The sequence below is a fragment of the Rhinatrema bivittatum genome, chromosome 17 (assembly GCF_901001135.1).
Source record: "Rhinatrema bivittatum chromosome 17, aRhiBiv1.1, whole genome shotgun sequence".
NCBI classification, from domain to species: Eukaryota; Metazoa; Chordata; class Amphibia; order Gymnophiona; family Rhinatrematidae; genus Rhinatrema; species Rhinatrema bivittatum.
In genome coordinates this window covers 55,343,499-55,348,953 of record NC_042631.1, presented here as the reverse complement: position 1 = coordinate 55,348,953, position 5,455 = coordinate 55,343,499, and positions in this window count along the sequence as shown.

Sequence of the window (5,455 nt, the reverse complement as noted above, 5' to 3'; positions counted from 1 at the left end):
GGAGCAGGAGAGGGACCTTGGGGTGATGGTGTCTAATGATCTGAAATCGGCGAAACAATGCGACAAGGCGATAGCTAAAGCCAGAAGAATGCTGGGCTGCATAGAGAGAGGAATATCGAGTAAGAAAAGGGAAGTGATTATTCCCTTGTACAGGTCCTTGGTGAGGCCTCACCTGGAGTACTGTGTTCAGTTCTGGAGACTGTATCTTCAAAAAGACAAAGACAAGATGGAGGCGGTACAGAGAAGGGCGACCAGGAAGGTGGAGGATCTTCATCGGATGACGTACGAGGAGAGATTGAAGAATCTAAATATGTACACCCTGGAGGAAAGGAGGAGCAGAGGTGACATGATACAGACTTTCAGATACGTGAAAGGTGTTAATGATCAAAAGACAACGACAAACCTTTTCCGTAGGAAAAAAATCACCAGAACCAGGGGTCACGATTTGTAGCTCCAGGGAGGAAGATTCAGAACCAATGTCAGGAAGTATTTCTTCACGGAGAGGGTGGTGGATGCCTGGAATGCCCTTCCTGAGGATGTGGTGAAGACCAGAACTGTGAAGGACTTCAAAGGGGCGTGGGATAAACACTGTGGATCCATAAAGTCAAGAGGCCGCCAATAAAGAGTGGGTGACTCGCCAGAATGAGGGCTACTGCCTGGAGTCAATACCCTTATTAAATAAACATACACATGCTTACTGTGACTCCAACATCGCTCTAAGCTTCAACAGCAAGAGGAAATGTGGAAAAAAGGATTCACACTCACAAAGAGGGGAGTAGCTGGCTTGTTACGGCGGTTACTACCCCAAATCAAATAAGTCTGATACTTCACTTTCAATGCATATACAGCATAGTTCTCTGATTCAACGGCAGGGGAGAAGAAAAACCGATACTTCACACATCCAGCAGAGCTCTCTGCTTCAACGGCAGGGGAGAAAATGAGGGTTCGCACTCACAAAACGGGGAGTAGCTGGCTTGTTACGGCGGTTACTACCCCAAACCAAATGTGCCTGATACTTCACTTTCGATGCACATCCAGCATGGCTCTCTGCTTCAACAGCATGGGAGAAGACTGATACTTCACGTGTATCCAGCATAGCTCCCTGCTTCAACGGCAGGGGAGAAGAAAAACAACCAATAAGGGCTGTATAACATAGGCTGGGTAAAACAAATAAGCATGGGTGTAGCTTGCTTATTGCGGCGGCTACTACCCCGAACTAATCAAGCTAGATATTACACTTGGATGCAGCTCCATCACTGCTCTCTACATTAAAACTGGGGGTGGAAGGGAAATAGAACCAAGAGCTAAGAGAAACAGATAAGTATGAGAGAAAAAATGTGTGAAGCTTGCTGGGCAGACTGAATGGGCCATTTGGTCTTCTTCTGCCGTCATTTCTATGTTTCTATGTTTCTACAGTCTTCAGAGGAGTCGCCTAAGTCCCAGCGGCCGGACCCCTACGGGCTCCTCCTGGGGGGGTCGCATGCTTCCAGGGTGAAGACTTCTAGCAAGTCTCTTCAGTCCAAGAGGCCTCGCCCTTTGACGGTAGTCCTCTACCTCGAAACAAGGGTCCACTTTCACAACATTGTGAGCGAAATTGCGGATGGGAAAGGAGGTAAGGTATGCTTTTTGCAGATGATACCAAGATCTGCAACAGAGTGGACACACCGGAAGGAGTAGAGAGAATGAGATGGGATTTAAGGAAGCTGGAAGAGTGCTCGAAGATATTGCAGCTGAGATTCAATGCCAAGAAGTGCAGAGTCATGCATATGGGGTGTGGAAATCCGAAAGAACTGTATTTGATGGGGGTGGGGAGCTGATATGCACGGAGCAGGAGAGAGACCTTGGAGTGATAGTGTCTAACGATCTGAAGTCGGCGAAACAATGTGATAAGGCGATAGCAAAAGCCAGAAGAATGCTGGGCTGCATAGAGAGAGGAATATCTAGTAAGAGAAAGGAAGTGATGATTCCCTTTTACAGGGCCTTGGTGAGGCCTCACCTGGAGTACTGTTTTCAGTTCTGGAGACTGTATCTCCAAAGGGACAGAGACAGGATGGAGACAGTCCAGAGAAGGGTGACCAAAGTGGTGGATGGTCTACATAAAATGACTTAAGAGGAGAGATTGAAGAACCTAAATATATACACCCTTGAGGAGAGGAGGAACAGGGGTGATATAATACAGTTTCAGATACTTGAAAGGTTTTAATGATCCATGGTAAAAAAAAAAAAAAAACCTTTTCCATTGGAAAAAAATCAATAGAACTAGGGGTCACAATTTGAAACTCCAGGGAGAAAGACTTAGAACCAATGTCAGGAAGTATTTCTTCACGGAGAGGGTGGTGGATGCCTGGAATGTCTTTCCGGAGGAAGTGGTGAAGACTAATACTGTGAAGGATTTCAAAGCGGCATGGAATAAACACTGTGGATCCATTGTCATGGTTGTGAAGTGTTGGAGTGGATTCTTGGATACTGCAGTGATGGCCACTCCCACGGGGAGAAGCCCCATGAGGAACTGCAGTACCAGGCTAGACTCTTTACACACAACACAGAGAAGGTAGTTTTTACTGTACAGCAGGGTGGCACTGCCCGGGAAGCGGACAGCAGTGGTAGATAGCTCCAGCAGAGGTAGTCAGGGATCATCGGCTAAGAGGACCTGTCTCACTCTGTAGTAGGTGGAGACAGCGTGGAGAACAGGAACAAGACCCGGATGTAGAGCGCTGAAGCTGTAGAGGAGATAGACTGGTATGTTAGTACTCACTGAAGCAGAAGCTGTATCTTTGAGAGTCCTGGCAAGCAGAAGTTGTAAAGTGGCAGTCACCAGGTTAGGGAGAACAGGCCCTCGAGAACCGAGTACCTAGGATCCCAGGATAGGCACCTGAAAGAAAGTAGAAGGGCTCCCAAGGAGCGGGTACACAAGTTAGTAGAATTACCCCGAAGGGTGAAGAGAGCTTCCTGCGGCAGCTAGGAAGAGGCAGAGCAGCTTAGACCGGAGCAATTCCAATCCAAAACCTTCAAACAAGAATTAAAAACCTGGCTATTTACCAGAACCTACTCAGAAGCACTTAATCATCAACACCAACAGACTCCAAACCAGACAACGCCAAGAAAACAGAGATACCATCCGGTCCACACATGAAATCTCAACACAACCACGAAACCCACGATAGTCGTTCAAGAACTTTTTTTTTTATATATATAATAACTAACCCTACTATTATTTCCACCAATGTTACCTAATTTGTTCAACGATAATAAACAAAACCCTAATGTTACTTTATCCTCATATATTATTTCCTGTAAACCATTGTGATGGCAAAACCAAATGACTGTATACAAAACATGTGAAATAAATAAATAAATAAAAACTTGCTAACTCAGTTTCAGGTCGATACAGTTATGCCGCGTTAGAAAGAGTGAGGCAGTGACAGGCGCACCCTCGTTCCCCGCACGCACAGTTCTCTTCACCTACCGCTCGACACTCTCTTCAAATTGCATGCAAATGCATGCTGCGTCTGCGAAGCGTTAGGCAAGCGTTAGGCCCGCGCAACCCATTTTACTGTATAGGCGCTAATACAGCGCCTATACAGTATCCTGGGTGCGCTGGTACCTGTCATTTCAAATGACATTTGAAATGACATTTGAAATGACAGGCACCAGGAAGTGGATGGTTCCCCCCCTCCCGAAGCAAGGCGCAGGGTGAAAATTAAAACGGGAATAAAGTGTAAAAAATGGGGGTAAAACCAAAAGGGAGTAAAGTGTAAAAAACCATGGACAACCTCCATATTAACATTGCAGAGTAAGTGATGTCTTCAACAGTCATCCCTCAACAACAATGGTCTTGAAACTCTTGAACCCATCTCTATCTTAGAGATACAAACTCTTATAAGAAGAATGAAATCTTCCTCCCATCCTCTGGATACTATCCCCAGCAAACTGCTCCTGGCCATCCCTGATTCCATCGCTAAAACATTGTCGGACATCATAAACTGCTCACTCTCTCAAGGACTATATCCTGACGACCTCAAATTGGCCTCCATCAAACCTCTACTTAAGAAACCCAATTTGGACCCTAAAGACCCCAACAACTTCCGTCCTATCGCCAATCTCCCATTCATAGCCAAGATTCTAGAAAAAGTTGTCAATACTCAACTCTCCGAATACATTGAAGAAAACAAAATCCTATTCCAATCACAATACGGATTTCGCAAATCACTGAACACAGAATCCCTCCTCATCTCCATGTCTGACTTCATATTAGGGATGTGAATCGTGTCCTCGATCGTCTTAACGATCAATTTCGGCTGGGAGGGGGAGGGAATCATATTGTTGCCGTTTGGGGGGGTAAAATATCGTGAAAAATCGTGAAAAATCGTGAAAAATCGAAAAATCGAAAAATCGCAAAACCGGCACATTAAAACCCCCTAAAACCCACCCCCGACCCTTTAAATTAAATCCCCCACCCTCCCGAACCCCCCCCAAATGACTTAAATAACCTGCGGGTCCAGCGGCGGTCCGGAACGGCAGCGGTCCGGAACGGGCTCCTGCTCCTGATCCTGAATCTTGTTGTCTTCAGCCGGCGCCATTTTCCAAAATGGCGCCGAAAAATGGCGGCGGCCATAGACGAACACGATTGGACAGCAGGAGGTCCTTCCGGACCCCCGCTGGACTTTTGGCAAGTCTCGTGGGGGTCAGGAGGCCCCCCACAAGCTGGCCAAAAGTTCCTGGAGGTCCAGCGGGGGTCAGGGAGCGATTTCCCGCCGCGAATCGTTTTCGTACGGAAAATGGCGCCGGCAGGAGATCGACTGCAGGAGGTCGTTCAGCGAGGGTTCCGGCGCCTCGCTGAACAACCTCCTGCAGTCGATCTCCTGCCGGCGCCATTTTCCGTACGAAAACGATTCGCGGCGGGAAATCGCTCCCTGACCCCCGCTGGACCTCCAGGAACTTTTGGCCAGCTTGTGGGGGGCCTCCTGACCCCCACGAGACTTGCCAAAAGTCCAGCGGGGGTCCGGAAGGACCTCCTGCCGTCCAATCGTGTTCGTCTATGGCCGCCGCCATTTTTCGGCGCCATTTTGGAAAATGGCGCCGGCTGAAGACAACAAGATTCAGGAGCAGGAGCCCGTTCCGGACCGCTGCCGTTCCGGACCGCCGCTGGACCCGCAGGTTATTTAAGTCATTTGGGGGGGGTTCGGGAGGGTGGGGGATTTAATTTAAAGGGTCGGGGGTGGGTTTTAGGGGGTTTTAGTGTGCCGGCTCACGATTCTAATGATTTATAATGATAAATCGTTAGAATCTCTATTGTATTGTGTTCCATAACGGTTTAAGACGATATTAAAATTATCGGACGATAATTTTAATCGTCCTAAAACGATTCACATCCCTACTTCATATTAATGGGCCTTGACAAAGGTCAATCCTTCCTCCTAATTCTACTGGACCTATCAGCCGCCTTTGATACGGT